The sequence below is a fragment of the Osmia bicornis genome, chromosome 1 (genome assembly GCF_907164935.1).
Source record: "Osmia bicornis bicornis chromosome 1, iOsmBic2.1, whole genome shotgun sequence".
Taxonomy (NCBI): Eukaryota; Metazoa; Arthropoda; class Insecta; order Hymenoptera; family Megachilidae; genus Osmia; species Osmia bicornis.
In genome coordinates, this window is record NC_060216.1 from 11,827,063 (window position 1) to 11,845,544 (window position 18,482).

The following is an 18,482-nucleotide window of genomic DNA, read 5'->3' on the forward strand; positions in this document are numbered from 1 at the left end:
AGTGAAATGACGTTTACGTGAAAACGAATGATTTATTGATAACACGCGTTCAGTGTGGATAGGTTCTCTGCTTGGAATGAAATCGGATCGGATCGCGATGGAGAAGTAGCCATTGGTTTGCTCCATAGATGATTTTGAACGATGTTCGTTGCCACGAGTGGAATGGCAAATATCCCGCGTACAGGCTCGTTGCTCTCTCAACTTAGCCGATTGTTTTTTCTGCCCATTGTTTCGCCATTAGCATCGAACCGTTCCGCTGGGAAAGTTTCGTTTTCGGTAGACGAGCCTGCGAGCTTCAAAACAAATGGTCCGTGCGCCGCTTTAACTTGCTCCGATATTTTCCGATCGGATTTTTTCCCCGACTACAACAGCCGACAGCTAGAAAAATCGACCGACAGACGTTGATTGTCCTCGCGCTAGCCAGAATTCGATTTTGCTTCCTCCCCTGTCGACCTGCTTAATTGATCCATTTACGACCTGACGCCTAGGGAAAGTTGATTTCTATTCGTTCTCTTGCCACTGTAAATGTTTTCTCTTTCATTAGCATCACGGTGCATTCTGTACCGGATTTTGCATCGATCGTTCGATCGTCCGAGAAGTATGTTACTTTTTATCCGCTGGCTACCCCAGGTTCCCTAGCCCGGAGCCAATCATCGCGCGGCAACCGATCCGGCGCCCTGAAGATGGTTGCGTGTTGCATCGCCATTCGGCGCTATTATTGCGTTATTAATTCTTTTGTCTCCGCGCATATACGTTAAATAAAGGTGTTAAAATATCTACAAACAGTTCTTTTTCTATACTAAAAAGTGATTCAAATATCGCACATTTGCCAGGCCCCTCAAAATACAAAAGAGTCGCCGCAAGCATCACCGGAGGTAATTTCTAACCTCCAAAGATTTTCTATATACATTCATTTATCGTTCATCAAGATATATGTATTAATAACGTATTTCACCATTTTGTTTCAGAATGACCTATTCTGGAAAACTTGATCGATCAATTGCTGAGACATCCTGTATGGCAACGATCAGTCCGAAGAGTCGGCGATGCATGGACTGTACTTCCATTACTTCTGACAACTTGACACTGAAAGATGCCATGATAAGGATCGTAAAAGACTCTACCATGTTCCTATCATCGGTGCAGGAGTGTTTCAACGTTCCCTTCCTGTCTGCTGTGAGGTAAGTCATATAGAATTTCTGTTTTCATCATTGTATGCACGTCGTTCAGCTGTTAAACGTTAAAATGTTGCTCACCGATCGTCGATATAAATGAAGAGCTTTCGATTCAGCAACGCAAGAAACGTCTCGGTCAGTTACGCGCAAACACTCGGAGTTAGCTCGATACCAGAAATTATTGCTCGTGCTCGACCGGGTTTCGAGTATTCGGTATTTCGAGTGGCCGAGCATGCGTGCTATTCGCGGTGGCTGGCGTGCGAATGAAATCCATCGAACGCAATTTACCGTAATATCGATACCTCGATACGATGGACCATGATATTCTCCCTAGCAAGCTGTGTACACGCAAATACGTCCTCCGAATACATTTATTAACGCATTATGTACACGTTTACGGTCGGTTGTTCGCTACGCGACGTCTCGTCGTATATTTCACATGAGTTTTTGATGGCCTACCTCGTCGCGGCTGCTTCCTCGCTCGAGATACACCGTCGCGGAAGTTGTTTATCCGCTTTCTTCGTGCTCCTTGTCGTCGACTGTTTTCCTATTCACGCTCTTCACCGGCTTTTCTATTCCGCGTGGAAATTCATGGCGCGTTCGTTTTACCGCCTCGCTGCGTCGCTCGTTTACGATCGGTCGCTCGTCCGAGAGGATTTTACTTTCGACACGACGCGATGGCGTCTATTACTCTTCGCCTTAATAGCGCGTAACGAGATTTCTCCCTTTCCTCTCTGGACCCGATAATTGAATCTTTGGCCGTTAACCACCCGACAAACGGAAACACACAGATACAGGCATCGTAATAGCATCCATCCGGCAAAGCAGTCCGAGGAATCGCGTAAATCCCCGTCGCTTCATCCGTCGAGGTGAAGCAGCAGGATGTCCGACGCGTCGCGACGGTTCGAAATCTCGTCTAAATATTTCACGCTTTTACGACGAGCGACGTCGAAACTCGGTGGCCCGTGGAGCGCCACGGGATTAGGTAGACGGGGCTCCGTAAATGTTTCCCGGGCTACTTAACGGGGCTAAATCCTCGCTCGTACTGTATTTAAGCTCGATGCTACTCGCTTCGGTATAACGCTAATTACGAACCACCGTGTCCGTGGTAATTAGAATTTACTTTCTTCCTGAAGCTCGTTCGCGTTACATGCTTGTCTTCACCCCGACGTCGTTGCGATGGGATACAGGGCTGCCGTCACCTTTCCTCTCTTTGTGAAAACGCGACGTTATTGAGAGACGCAACACTCTGAATTCATGGATGTGAATTTTCAAGATGGTATTTTGGGTGAAAATAGGCCTGTATTGGGAGGGATCAATAATTGTACTCGAAATAATTCGAATCGTAAGCGGATAAATTGTATTCGATTGTCTCGTTTTTCAATGAAAAATTCATTGCCTCCACGACGAAAGCAGTCGCCTCGATTGGTGAAATTTCCATCGCGAAGAGTCCGGGAGATGGAAATTGAAATTCAGAAACGGAATATCCGGTGCAAACGAACGCGATTGAAAAATATTAAATAACTCGAGCACAGTACTGATTCGTGTCTGATCTCGCGGGCGGACGACAAACGTTTGCCCTTTGTAATGGAACGAGAATGAAGAACGGGCACGGTTCCAAGCCCTTGATTTTCCTAGAATCTAGAATTTCGAGGCTTAGCGTGTCGTTCGATGTTCGTTTCTTCTCGACGAGACAAATTTATCGAATCTGGAGTAATCTTTCAAGAGTTCTCAACCGTTCGCCAATCGCATTGAGATCGCTGAATTTCCTACGAGACAGAGTTACAAAGTCCTCCTCTGATCGCTTTTTAAATATTTCCGAAGAGAATAGGAAAATTCCTCCGGGGATGTTGAATAAACAAAAAACGAAGACGAGACAAGAGAACGGAAGGTTTGCTTTATCAACAAATAGAATTTCAACAACTTGCTCCGGATGCTTTCGTGCATCGTTGAAAGCAAGCAAGATATTTTGGACGCTCACGTCAGATCCCTTGCTTTAAAGCTGAGTGCGATTCGTTCTCCCGATCAAGCTTTTCATTTCTCGATTCTACATTCCGTTTCTCTTATTTTTAAACAACTCTTCGTCGGTTCCCAAATGATCGAAGCAACGGATATGTAAATGCACTGTCTGGTTATCAAACTTTTCCTTCGTTTAACCATAGGATCGTGTATCCAAGGTTTACGTTAACATTTTTCTTGTACAAAATTTTCATTGCACGCTTGCCATGTTGAAATATAACATAGAGTTAAGTCTGGATCTGGAACGGGCCAGCATCCGCCATTGGAGGTGGGTTAACGCATTCGTCGGAACGTTGAGGCTTGAAAGGGAGCGAAGGGTTAAGCGACCTCGAGCAACGGATTCCGTGGAAGCAGCTGATCGGTTTAAACTCGTAGGGGTCGTAACGTCTGGCCCGGTTATTTTCGGAGCTCTCCGCGCGAAGAGCGCGTGGAAAGGAAGCCGAAATTGTAGACGAAGCGAGAGGAAAAGGGGACCGCAAGACGGACGCAAGCCGAATGTCTCACGGATTTCCGGACAGCGAAACGTTCGTTTCTAACTCGCGACGGAAATAAAACCGACGAGTAGGGATGTACGTGATGTCCTCTACGTGAGTCGCAGCCAGAAAAAGCCCCACCCTTCTTGCCAGCTTTACTTCTGCTTCGTGATTCGAACGCATTCATTATTTTTTGAACTCTCGTAGATTTTGATATCCTTTAGAATATAAAGATTTAATGAATTATAAATTTTTATGAAAATTTAATTAATTTCGAGCTAAATGTTATTTTAATCCATTTATCCCGCATGTTAACATATTAAAAGGTATTTAAAATATAATTGAAAATTCAAATATTTCGCAAATAATTGAATTTATAATGTACAAAAGAAATTCCAGGTTAGATATTACATGCATTACTAGTTTAACCCGTCATTCGGACGAAACGGTTTCGGTTTTCGCATTCATCGTTCGATCGATCGATCGATCACGACTATGAAAGTACCAACAGAAACCTGAAACGTTCCACGTTCAATTGATTTCGATCGGTGAAATTGAAATGATTCCTTCGATCGGCTACATACGCCCTCGTATCTTGTTCCCTCGATTTTGCCTGCGTTCCCGTATCCATATCCACAACCAGCCTACGTTATTATTCTCGATACTATCCCTCGTATTATTATATTACGTATTACCGTGCAGAATGTCAGAGAGATTCGATTTACCGCATCAACGCCTATTTAACGAGACTTTGACAACATTTAGCTAACTAGACCGATATAATCGTAGCCCGTTCGCAACCGTCGATCGTCATTTAGCGTTGCTCGACAAATCGAACAATGCCGATTGACGAGAAACTTACTCATTATCGAATAGTTTACTATTTTCAACTAATTATGGATATAATTTAAATAATTCATTATCCTGTATTCGTGGTAATTGAACGCTTTAATGTGTAAATTAACTATTATTATTCTTAATAATTAGACACACGTTTATTTTCAGTGGAAATCGACTGGCTCACCATTAGCCTTTTGAAATCTCAATTACCGTTTAACGTAATCAACGAATTGCAATTGTCACGATAACGTATCGTATAGCCTGTAATATCGGTGGGCGTTCTCCTCGTCCCTGTTTTTCCTCGTCAACTCAACGCGTCTACTCTTCAGCACTCCTCTCTCTGTTTGTTTATCTCCGTTCATCTGAATCGGCACGGGACCGTGCCTCGTCTCGATTCAAAATTCTGCCAGTGACAGCTCGTCCCAATCGCTTGACTCGTAATTAAATGACACGCGTGCATCGCTAGTTTATTCTGTATATGTATTCGATGCGATCCGCTCCGAAATCCATTTAACGGGAAACTTTGTAACGCGATCGCGAAGCATACAGCAACACCGTTTTCACCATTCTCTAATCAAACCTTTCGCAATACCGTTTGTTGCCCGATAATTACGAGTCCATTACCAAAATTTAATCAGTAGCAATATGTAATGACACCAATATCCGACTGTGCAACCAGCAGTTTGAAAGTAATTGAAGATACTCGAGTCAAATGATTCATCCCGTGTATCGATGAAGGTTCTCAGGAAGTGTATATATTGGTGATTACAGCGTTTCCTCACGCGAACCTTGCACAGTTTCAGGAAACTGCTTTATTTTAAACTTTAGTAACGATATTTATCGAGAGAAGAGGAAAGCGCAATCCCCATTATTCGAAAAATGTCTCGTGATTGCCGGAGAGTATCGATGCGCGATTACAATTTGAGAAACTGGTTGCAAGAAGGAAAGGAAAGAAAAGATTATATTACCGAAACGTGACAAATCCCACGGTAGGTCGCCTTAACTTCGTTGAACTCGTAAAACTGGTGAAATGATTTTATAGTTTCAAGTTATCGCGGCTCGGTCAGTCTTTGCGAAAACAACCCCTTTCAATCCTCCATTATAAACGTATCAGCCATCTTTCAAATAGTAATCGCACCATCGTTTAATATCCATCTTCGTACTGCCACAAGCGTTTTCACAAATTGTCAATTTGCCTGTCGATCAAGCGGCCCGTTGAAAAATTCAACTCCATTATCCAGTTGGAAAACAATGCAATCGATTAACCTATTTTTCTCGCACGGGAGTCGAGCTCACGGATGAGAAAAAAAATACATCAAAACGTGCTCGGTTTTAAGAGAGAACTTTGTTCAACCCTCCATCCTCGTACGTCGAAACCATTTTGTTTTGCGAAATAATTGAAACTAAATAATAGTTATTGGGTTGTTGCATAACAAATAGCCAGTTTCGATGTGCAAAGTCTAACTCGATTTGATGACATAAAAGTTTTCAAGTTTAACAAAAATAATTACATAAACCTTCCATTAATACGATCATTAAAGATGTACAAGTTAATCTCACCCTAATCTCAATTTCGTTGAGTCAATAGCGAATGTCAGAGAGAGAGAGAGAGAGAGAGAGAGAAGGAGAGTTCATCAAATGTGAAGGGTTCATCGAATCTCTCAAACAGAAACGTGGAATTGGAAATTAGCAGTCGCGTTGGAATTTTCATAAAACCCCTGACGGATCCGTCAAGTTTGTCGTCCATGGAAAAAGCTGGAAGAACCTCCCTCAGATTTACTCCATCGACTCTGCGCACAATTATTCCAATCTTCTTCGTTCTAATCGCGATTCGTCCTGGCCGTCTGGTCCGCTGGAAGCCCGAAATCTCCTGGCCACGCGTTAAAACGCCTATCCATTTGCGAGGGTGTCGCATGGAGGCGGAATACCAAGTGCAGCAGCTCGCTGAACGAAAAGAAGAGAAGGAAACAACCGGGAGAAGATGGTGCTGGAGCAGGAGGGACAAAGTTTATCGTCCGACAAACGACTCGGAGTTCGCACCGACGAAAATATCCCGGAGCAGAGGAATTCGTTACCACAACTCCCTGCTCTCTTTCTTTCTTTCTTTCTTTCTTTCTCGGTGTGTGGCGGACGTTGGTTTCGCGCAATTTTAAGTCGTGACCCTCCTCGAGGCTGGCTCTTTGATGAACGCTTCCCGTCATTTTTTTATGAACCGGTTAATTGCGAGCGTTCGGTAAAAATACGCGAAAGGATACCAGATTAATCGTCGGGTTCGACATTTATCGAGTTAACCCCTGGTGTTGCAATACCAAGTAGGGATGATTATAGTTTACTCCTGGCTCCGGCTGGAACCCCTTTGCACGGTTGTTCGAAACGTTGCAACAGAGAGAGTCGTTGAAAGAAGCCCGGGCCGGATGTGGATCGGAAAAAAGAAGCCGAAGGGGAAACGGAGCGAGGAAGGGTGGCCTAAAATTACTTAGTCGTCGCCGGGATTCATGCGCAATCCCCCGAATATCTTCGTTCCTCGACAAACTACGTTTCTAGCCAATGGATCCATTTTTTTCCCTCTTCGACGTTCTTCCAATCTTTATTTCTCTCCGTTCGGTGTTTCGCGTTTCGTTTGGAAGATTGCCAATAATTCGCGAAAGAACGAGTTAGGCGTACGATAGCAGGGAATTCCTGTCGCTCCTTAGCGAGTTACTCCGGAATTCCTTCGATCGGAGGAATTCTCAGATTGCCCACCACAGGCCAAACCAAGAATTTTACGAAGTGGAGTCTCACGACCATGCGATGAACGCAAATATCCGTTTTGACGAATGATTTTTCGTGGTTCCCTCGAGCCTTCGTGAAATCTGAGTTTTAAGGGTTAATTAAGGATTTTTGATACTTTTTTTTGCAACTTCCGGGACGCTTGAAGTTTCTCAAGCGAAAAAGAATACTCTCGTCGATTCTCCATTCGAGATTCCAGCAAAAATGTTGCGACTCGAAAACGATCACACAAGAATAGTCGGCGTCTCGTAAATACCAGCGTGACGTCCGTTCGTTACGCAGCTCTCGTCGCCTTTTAAGGAGAGTTCTCTCGTCACTGGAATCTGTCTTTTGTCGTCGTACGCCGCGTCTTCGCACGATGCGAGAATAGAAACAAGCGGAGGAAACGTGAAATAAAAGCCGAGGTCTCGATGACGTTTCCGGAGAGTCGGAAGGTTTGAACGAGCGGCAATGCAACGCGAATTCCGCTCGACACATTTGAAAAGTGCACCAGACAAAGATCCCCCGAGCTACGAGTGCAATCAAACTTTGACTACGTTCAAGTTTTTAGTCAATCTTCCGAGCCGTTGCGCGGATAAAACTTGCGAGTAGCTTTGAACCGACGCGACGCCACTGTAAAGATAGCGCTATTGGCCCAACTTTTTACAGCTTTTTAGAGAGAAATTCTAATGTTTGGGACAACGAATCGCTAGTTTCTTCTTTATATTCGACGGTATACTTTCTGTTAGCTGACATCTGTTTTATTACGAATTTAACCTTTCGGAAGTTACGGAAAGTTATTTAATTGCCCATAAAAAGAAAAGAGTGAACGTGAAGTGTTTAGCTTCTATTATTATATCAGTGTAATGTCTCGACGACGATTATTTTTGCTTACTGCTTGTCGTGCACGTAAAAGGGTGACGTTAGAGAATGCAGTTTATTCAAAAGCAAGCTGGATTATGACTCCACGCAAATTATTACGATCGCGCAACGCGCGTGAATACGCCTGTGTTTCTGTAGCTGCTAACTGTGCAAGGTATTCGGTTTAAGCAGAAGGAATTTACAAAAAAAACGACGGGTTAAAGTTTTGCTCTCGGTTCAGCAAACTTCCCCGTGAAAATTTAAAATAGTCCTTGTCTAGACATCTAACCATCACTTGGAACGTACAGAGTGTCGTCTTCTCTGATACGCTCTGTATCTGAAGTACCGATCTAATGCTTAAAACCATAAAATGTCTCTTTTTTTCTTTTTAACGAACAATTAAGAAAAGGAAGTAGCACCAGGTTGCCAGGTAGCTAATCATTTTATCTTCTATCTATCGCTCTACGATAGAGCTTCCACTTATTTTCTTATCTATGGCTCTCTCTCTTTTAAAGATGCACTACCATAAACTTAAGACGAAGGATCGCTATAATGGAGATTTATAAATACGATTCTTCACACATATCACGATCAGAACAATTTGGAAACGATCGATCGAGGCCCTTGATTCCATCGCGGCGTAATTTCAGCCGGCTGATCTACGAGCATGGTGCAGGTAGCTCTCGATAATTAGGATCCCATAGGTAGCCGTAACTTCTCTGCCTCGGTTCGTTCTATCATTGCCAAGATCTAGCCGCGCTGGTCCAGCGAACCGTGTTCTCGCTGCAGGGTGAGGATGATCGCACAATGCGTTACCGAACCGTGCGTCGTCCACGTTGAACGCTCTCGATTCTCCGAAGCAATTATTCGTAAATGAAAAACCGAGTACAGAGCGCTCCGCTCGACGATGAATTTCACGCTTTTCAACAGGTTGCTTTCAACGACAAAAACCCGATTCCTTGATAATCCACGCGGCGATGTCTCCTATGGACTAGACATTTTTAGCTCGAGGAATAATCATCGAGCGGATAGAATAGATCTTAAGGAATCGTGCAAAAAACGTGGCTAATTAACGCGAACGGTTACTATAGCTACCGCTTTCGTCCTCCCTTGCTTGGAAACCGATTCAGCCTACCTGGAGAAGAAGTGTATGGTCGATAACGTCTAAGAAGTCCCGCAAATGCTTCCGCCGCGCACCGGCGAGAACATCTTCGGTCGACCGCTTGATAAACGGTTAACCTCCAGTCAAAGAGGTTCCTGTGCTCGCCCAGTGGCCGCTCGCGAACGGAAGACGAACGTGGCACGGATGAGTGCCACTGATCCGGTCGACCGGTTGATTAACGATCCGGCTGCACTCTCAGCGCCGCTTCCGCGATCTGAAACGGAGAAACGAATTAGGATCGCTAATCGGTTTTGATGCACGATAAATCGCTGCACACCTTGGCCCGAACGATACGTTTGTTTCTTCCTCGATCGACGGTTTGTTTTCTCGCGACCACCGATCGACGCCATTCTTCCTTTCGTTCTGATTCATCTCGATTCGCGAAAGAATGGCTTCTCGTCGTTCGACTTTGTTCAACGCATCGATGATCGAAAAAGCAATTAAGTCTATTTCCATTTCCTTGAAGAACGCGTTAGGTTAGTTAGTTTCTTTCTGCTCGTACCCCGAGATGTTTCTCGGCTTCTTCTCGTAATTGTATTGCGTTATTTCAGGAAATTTGCTTCTTAATAATGAGGATTTCCTGTTCGAAGAACAGTTTCAGCTTGTTTTCAGTTTGGGTTACAATAATGAGATTATTCAAGAAATTGTATGTTGTTTCAGACTTCATTTCGAGAAATTTCATTTTTAAAAGAAGAATATAAATGTTCAATTTAAACGTTTTAACGGTCTACATTTTAATGGCTCTTGTTACTTTATTATTTCTCCTTATATCGAAAAAGAGAGTACTGAGAGAATAACGTGTTCTACTGAATTATCATTATCAGTTCTCAAAGCGAAATAGTACGTAATACTAAAGTAAAAAATTACATGTCAAAGTTATGAAAATATCACCGGTCGAATAAGTTCTGTGCTTTAATAGTATTAATTTGTACAACTGTCTTTTCTGCGAAATTATTCTATGGACTCCCACGAATATTGAACATGAAATGGCCACGTGTATTACGTTGAACAGTATAACTCTAAAGCAATCCGTCGTGTAAATATGTATATTCTTCTTTTACGTTCGAGAGATCATTTTAAACTTTTCCTTTTATCTTTGCTATTGTATTATAGTGAGCATTCATTGCATAACGAAGTGGTTGTTTCTGTTGTCTCTTTTGGTTTACCAATAAATATTTCATTCATTTACAAATATGATTTCACGATTTGCATGCAATATTTTCAACAGAGAGAAAAATCATTGTTTTTAACAGCGGACAGTGCGTTTTATCGTTAAACGTTTTATTTGCTCACGATCAACAATGATCGGGCTCGTTTGCAAGCGTGGAAAAGTGGAGACATTTACCCAAAGAAATTCTCGGTAGTCTGTAAATTAGAAAAAGTTGGTTGGCAGCATTTGGAACGGTGTGCGGTGGTTGGTTGACGGACTCGGTTCTACCGATCATAAAATACCGTCGTTCCCTCGGGGGTTCTAGCGAGGATCGATACCGTGATGGCTAATTAAAGAAGAAAGTCTACGGTTCAATATTTATACTTACGAGAAGTGAAAAGGTAAAGAAAAGAAAAGATGAAAAATCATAGGCAAACGGAATGATAAAGATCGTAATTAAAGATTATCAAAACGATGAAGCATCGTGTGACGTTGGAACAATATTGTACGTATATGTAGATGTTTGATATGACATGTTCTGTTACCGCGTTCTGACGAAGCTAATAACTCTATTTAACCAGCACTTGAAGTTATTTCAATACACACACCGCGGCTCGGGCAATCAGGCCGTCGCGTCGCGCGTTTTATACCACGGAAAACTCATTTCGCTTGGCACGCTCTGCGTTCACCCTCGTAACATTGTTTCGTTTATTAGCGGGATCAATGCCACACGCAATATCGCTAGATTTTCCGCAACAGTCCCGTCACTACTACAAAATGCAATTAATTTATTTATTTCGCTCTTTCACGTATTGTGTCCACATTGTTACTGCCCGAAATCTCTCTATTTGCCTATCAATTCTCCTTTTCTGCTCTTATTTCTATTACCAATTTTAACGAAACAAGGAAACGATCGTAAAATTTCATTCAATTGTCACGGAATCGATGATGTTTCAAGTTATGCATATTGTTAATGCGATTTTACTGATATTGAAAATTATTCTACTGCTTTTATTTTGGAATTATTTATTAATTCAACAAACAGATCAGCCATCGCCACAATTGTTTCATCCGAAATTTAAATCAGCCCTTTGAAAACAACGTGTATTTCGACATTTTTAATCCGCTTTTTCTCGTTGAACGGCAACAGACTGTGTTCTGTGGATATTATTATTGTACACCTGCCGCTGATATTTAGAGAGGACGGAGACTCGCTCGGGGCACGGTCCGCTTTGAATCACAAATAGCAATTATTTGTTTAAAATATTTGAGTTGCGGAATTTAATTGTTGTTGAGTTTAAATAACTCGTACGCTTTCTGATAGGAACACTTTTTCAAACGAATCAAACCAGTTTGGTATCCTCGATTGTCGTGTTTTAAATTGTCCTCTAATCGCTAATTAACTGGCTCGATTGCTGCGGCGTGTTAATAATTCGTGTTATATAGAGTACCGTGTTAAACACAGCTGTTTGCATTCCATCATCGTGAACAGGACGCGTCAAATTAAATTTATGATACCGATCACACGAATTTGCGCATTAAGTATCGATACCCGTTCGATTACCTTCATGGTCTATCCAGGTGTTGCAAAGAATACGCATTGTAGCTGAGCAAACGAAGAAAACTAATAATTCTGGCCTCGAAACGTCGCGGTAAATCTTCGTTGGACGATTTTTGCAATTACCTCCAGCTTTCCTCTTCTTCGTTAGTTGGTGTGAAGTACGACAGGACTTCCGGTGAATTACGTCTCTCCAGCGTCCGGGCCGCGATCTTTAACCGAGAGTCTTTCGAGGCGCGAGAAAAGACCCCGGCTAATTCGCTCCACAAATTAAACCTACTTGTCCCGGTAAATTCGTAATTAGAGCGAAGCGATGCGACGAATGGAAACGAGCCAGATGAGATAGCGAAAGGGTTACCGAGATTGCGCCGCTGAGAACAGTTTGACGATCTCGAAACATTCGTTATCGCGATCGATAAATCTTTGAGGCAGTCTCGAACCACGTTACTTGTTGGAAAAAAAAATCTGAGCGTAAAACGCGTACGGGGTGTAACGAAGAAATTACGAGAACGTTGGGCGCCGTTTTAACGCGCTGAATTTCCATTAAAACCTCCGATTAATTTTCATCGTTCGTACGACCAGCTAGGAATATTTATTGGACAGAATCGAGCGAAAAGTGGGTGGTTCTGGAGGAAAGGGGTTCCGTTGCGCGTAAATAATATTCGTCGTGCGATATTACCTCGTAAACGATGCGGTTACCTAACGGTTAACATTTTTACGAATCGTAGAAACCATTCGCAGTTTGTTTAGCGTGCAATAACTTGACGATGAATTACCTATGTGAAAGGTGAGAAGGAAAAGTGAACTAATAATACAGGGTAACTAATATATGCAGAAACTCTGATAGACTGTCTCAGACCGTAGGCAAGGAGAAGAAAACAAATAATCCAACAACGATGCGCTTGGAACTTGCCATGAATATTCAAGCTGATTATTTTGCAGTTATTCATCGGTTAAGTTCGGTAAAGACGAGACTGTTGGCAAGTTAGTTACAGTGGTGTAGTTAAGAAGTTTTCGCCTGTCGATGGCAACCAGTGGTAGTGTCTGGTTCGTTGTTCGGCATACCGAGGTCAGATTTAGCTGGGCCAGCGAAACCGCTTAATTTATCTTGATCTAATATCGCAACGACGCGATGGACGGACAAGTTTTCGATCCTCCTTCGACACCGGCATGGCAGCGTGATCGTGGTCGTGACCGCGAGAAGAGGATGTTGGACTTTTATCGTCGACTAGACATCGTGATGCGAGAGGGAAGTATCGACACAGTTTCGATGTTAAATTCAGAGGCCAGAGGGACGAGATGCACTCGAGACGTCTCCGAAGTGGAGACTAAAGTTTCTCTTGGCTCCGACGAGACCCTTCTTCCCTTTGAACTCGGCTCGCCGGGAAGTAAATCATGGATTTAGCGCATGGGCGTAGAAGCCGTCGTCGACCGGCTAACCTGTTCTAACGATGAAATAGTGCGTCTTTCCTCTCCGCCTCCGTTTTCGACCCGATTAACGGGCAAACTCCTGCTCCTACTCGTATCTAGAGGGAACAGCCGAGAATCCTGGCGCGACGATAATTTCGCGCATTTTTTTTCCTTTCCTTTTTCTCACGCTCCATGGAAATTTCATTCCGCTGCGTTTCGAGCAAATTCGTAACGCAGCCTTCACCTGGTTCCAAGCGAACTTTCAAGCGGCGAGAATTGAAAAAGTTGCGTCCCGTCTCCGTGGTCGCGACTGCGGGGGATTTTAATAATTCGCCAACGGGGTTAGAGAAAGAGAGAGGAAACGGGTTCCACGTTAGACGAAAGGTGAACGAAGAACTGTTCTGGAATAAAAAAGTTAGCGTCTCTCTTCTCCCCATTTCTTCGGTCGAGCGTGAACGATGTGCGTGAAACAAGTAGCAAATCGATGCTCCACTTTGAAAAGTACGTCGCGATGAGAGAATTTACCTGGTGACGTGTTCGTGTTCTCAAAGGTACAGATTGTAAATGTAAAAGAGAAAACGACAAAATTGAAGCGAAAACGCGATGAACGAATTTCAATGGATCATCGATGAATTCGTTCGCGTAGCTACCTCTTCAAAGTGAAGTTCGCCATCGTTCATTGCTGACCACTGTATCAGAGAAATTTGATTGCCACTGCATTCTCGAGTCGCTGTCCTCTGTGTTTATTGAAATAAAATTAAAAGAAAAAGATAAAGAGGTACTGTTGTTCGGTTCTCCGTGAAACCAAAGCTTTCAGAACTTTTTCCAACTCATACACGCGTATTTGGCTCGCGTGTACCTAACTAGCGGATCAAGGGGAACGCTTGTGGCCGGATTCCGAGGCAGACGCACCGAACATCGACGTTATCCCCGAAGAGGCAAATCGATTCGATTCGAATACAGAAAAGTCGAGCGTACCCGGTCGACTGTGAAAGCTTCCGTTCGCTTTCGATCGCCGTTCTTTTTTGTTTGAGACTTCAGCCCTCTTCCTGCTCTTGAAGCCACCCCTGCCCACCGCTTCGACCATCTCTTCCATCTTTCTCTTTATCCAAGAATAGCTTGGCTACCATAATAACCGCGTGGAAAGAATAGATGAGAGAAGAGTAATTCTTGCTCTGTGAAGAGTCGCATCACGATGTACAGGGTGTCGTGTAACTGGTAGATGCAACCGGAAGAATTAAGATTCTACACGATGAAACAAGAGTAAATTGTACGATGCTGTTTGACAAATGAAATTACGTATGCAAAAATTTTAGTCATATTTTTTACATGGAATCAGAATTTTTGCGGTTACAAGGACCATTAGATATCACCCTGTATATTCATCCCCGACTCTGTCGCTTCTCTTCTATTCGTCGTGTTTTGTCTCTCCGTTCCTCTCTCTAACTGCAGTCCACTGTTTGTCACCGCAGTTTCTCCGCTTAGCATTGTGCTCGCTTTTCTCCCCTTCTTCGTCTTTCCCTCTTCCACCCCGCCTTCTCCCTTTTCTAACCCATTCTCTCCGATTCTTCGTTCCCTTGTCGTCTGCGTTACGTTTCTCGTTACGACTCTGTCGTTTCTCCCCGGTTACCGTGTATTTTTGGACGTGGACCTAAAGAAACGGTTCAACGACCTCATTCGTCCCTGTACCGGAACGTATATGCATGCGCCGACTGACGAGGACCGGGGAAAATCGTGATTGATCGTCGTTTCGACGAACCACGTTTTCCTTGCCCTCTTTCTAACGAGGGTTTGATACGATTTCTTCGTTCTCGCCACCATCGTCGTCATAGTTAGGCGAAAAATTATGCTCGATCCTGCCCTTATAATTAGACGGAAATCGTTACCGCAGTAACGGATCCGTCGACTCGTGTTCTTTGATGATCGATGACGATGGATTTCTTTTCGTAAACGGTGCTACGTTATATGCCTTATGAACAATATTTTTTCTCAAGTTACTTGCACAGTAAATCTTGTATCCTTCAGTTGATTCGAAATGTTCGTTGAACTTGTGCTGTCCTATGAACTTCTTGGTCGAAAGTTTTACTCCTCTGCGTCTTAATTCGAAGTTCCATAAATTTCACAATCCGGCGCACCTGAGTTCACGGAGGGAGGAAAAATAAAATTTTGCCGCGTAACTAATTGTAAGTTTCTTGAAATGTTGCGTCGTTTTACGCGTTGATAAGAGCTTTCATCATGGGCGCTCAAATGGCGTACAAAGCAGAATCAAAAAAATGGTGCAGAGAAACTTTAAAATCACCCTGGCCACAAAACCGTCAGAAGTTAGACGGCCGTCAGGGGTCGCGGAATTACATCCAACTTGGTGAAAACCGGAAAATGTGTTCCTGACACTTTTCTGTGCGCATCCTTTCGCGAGTTACCGCGGTCGGACAGGTAACATTTTCAAAGAATTTTTTTTGCATCTCTGTTGTTACTCGACAATAGGATTTTTATAAATATTTTCCACTCCGAGAATAGTAGAGATTCGATGCTGCTTGCTTCGTCGAAATGGTTGCAATTTGCATATCGTAAGTGTCTCACTGGTGGAAATTACTATTCGACAATGAAACGTTTCGCTTTCCAATTCCACGTCGTTTTCGAGTGTCCACGTCTATCATTATCATCCAGTGGCTACTCAAATATTTGACAACGACTCAGCTCGAATACATTTTCCCGTTAAATGTGAATAACAAAACTTACGACAGAAGTTCAGTTAAATTCGCAACGAAATAGGAAGCTGCCAGATGTTGGATCAAATTTGGCCGTAGATTTTTTAATGAGAAAATAAAACAGGGTATAAAGTTAAATTTTCGTTGCCTCGATGGACCAAGGATTAATACCGAATGGTTTCCGCGATATTGGAATAATGCAGGAGCAACATTCGCTGTTTCTTTCCTTGTGGCAGGTTAACACCGGGAAGCCAGTACCGGCTAGATTATCGATCTCGCGTCAAATTAATGGGGAACAAGTGTAATCTCGTGTATGAAACCTGTGCCCCTCGCTCCTCCTCCTCCTGCTGTTGGCCCCTTCAGCCGAGTCCAGTGGACGTAATTCCGGGGCTGTACGCGTTCCGGACAAATTGACCCCATAGTTTAATGGTGCGCCGAGTTTCGAGTAGTTGTGCCGCGGCAGATAATGGAGCCGAATGGTGGATGGGCGAGAAGCGAGGGGGAGGCTCGGGATGGGGTGAGGGCTATATTCGAATGATAATATTCGAAAGGCAGGCTCCTATTTCGAACGAGTGGAAATGGGTCGTGCCGGAACCGCTTCGTTGCCGGCATCGTCGATGGCGAAACGGACCGTAAATGACTCGTATAATCGGATCTGCCGTTAATTCGCGGTCCTGAAAGCAAGGATAACAAGGTGGTTGTGGCGAGGCTGCTCGCGTCGACCTTTTCCACCTCTTCGGGCCCTGCTCTCTAACTCTTTACCCATCTCTCGCGCCAACCAATTTGCCGATCGTTAGATTACAAGGAAAAATCGGTCCGGGTATATCACTTTACTATAATATTCTATACACTTGCAAGTTTAATCAATGGTATAACGTATCGAAACAAAACGAATGAGAATGGACGGAACGCAAACGATTTTTACGAGTACGTTTACGATCAACAGTTATTCGCGTGTCGGTTTTTATTCGTTCAGCAGCGTGCGAGGTAAAGCGGTTAAAAGTGGTGTTTATGGATTCGAATCGAGCGATAATTCGTTGTGCATCGGTGCGCAAGGGATCGTCCAGCGTATCTGAACGAAGGAGAATGTTAACGTCGTATTCGAGTAAGAAAACAGGGTGAAATGGTGGAAAAGTGTAGGTGATTCGCCAAAGGTTACTCGGATCCTGGTACAAATATTCTGTCTCTTGTTCGTTCTATAAGAAAGAAACAAAAAACAGGGTAGCGAGAAGATCTTGCCTAATATAAGCTGTGCACAATGAAAGCAACAAAGGTGAGCAGTTATACTTGATAAGAAATATTTTCGCAAAAGGACGTAATAGAATGGAATCACGAAGAAGCAAACGTGCGCCATTTAACCCGACGAAGGAACAAGCTGTGTAATCAAAACGTCTACTAAATTCAGCTACTTAACATTCGATGGACGTCTCTGAACTTCTGTTGCTAATTACCTCGGAACTTCCGTTAAGTTTCATTATGCTTTTGAATAATTTCATTAAAACTCCATAACGTCAAGCTTTTATATTTATACGGAAACAAATTGCAGCAGTAATTGAAGAGTCAAAATAGTAAAGATAAATAATTACTATTTTGCTGAAAGATCGAGAGATCAAGCGAGGTTGTAAAATCGGTCGAGCTGAAGTTTGTCTCTTCGTTTTAACGAGAGATGTTTGAGGCAAATTATTTTTCAAAGAGCGTACGGTACGTTCTCGCATTTTGCCAAAAGCGTTTCTTGGAATTTTGGTAATGGTGAAGGATCACGCGATCACCGAACGTGCACGCAACAAGGGTGGCGAGAGCGTCGGACAAACTATCTCCTTGCCAGCCTCTTCTTCTTCATCCTTTCGTTGAAGAATAACGGCGATTCTCGACGAAACATCAGACACTTCTCATTTGTTACCCATCTCTAATTTCTGGCATTACGGTATCGAATTGTATATCCTCTATCCGGTCTTTGATCCAACGTGACCTTTTTTTCTCGCTTCTGTTTTATTATTACAAAAGAGAATGCAGCGATAGCAGGTAGCGGAACTCTTATTAATAGGCGAATATCGAGACAAAGAGACGGGCGAAACACGACGAAAAAGGGGTCACCGTTGTTCCCCGCTAAAAGAATTCATTAACGCGGAAACCGTGTGGTGGTCTCGATCAAAGAACCCACCGTTCCTTTCAAATTTCGCGGTTTAACTCGTTACCGCGTTGCTGTTGCATTCTACCAGCCCCGGGAAATTATTTTTCTCTCGTTGCTTTGACAGTGGCGATCAGCTAACCATGATTACTATTAGATTATCCCGATAGTACCGAAAAGCCGGAATATGTAATATAGTTGATCCATCGAGATTTGTAACGATCAGCTTACAAATCGCGAAGATACTGAG

The 18,482-nt window shown here is 43.3% G+C and overlaps 1 protein-coding gene across 1 annotated transcript in view; it reads left to right on the forward strand.

Annotated features, from left to right (window-relative positions):
* The first annotated feature begins 1,112 nt into the window (after positions 1-1,112).
* Positions 1,113-18,482, forward strand: part of LOC114878534 (irregular chiasm C-roughest protein-like) — a 138,980-nt gene continuing 121,610 nt past the window's right edge. Inside the window, exon 1 of the mRNA XM_029192448.2 lies at positions 1,113-1,181. The gene's annotated coding sequence lies outside the window, so the exon portion shown is untranslated. The remainder of the gene's footprint in view (positions 1,182-18,482) is intronic.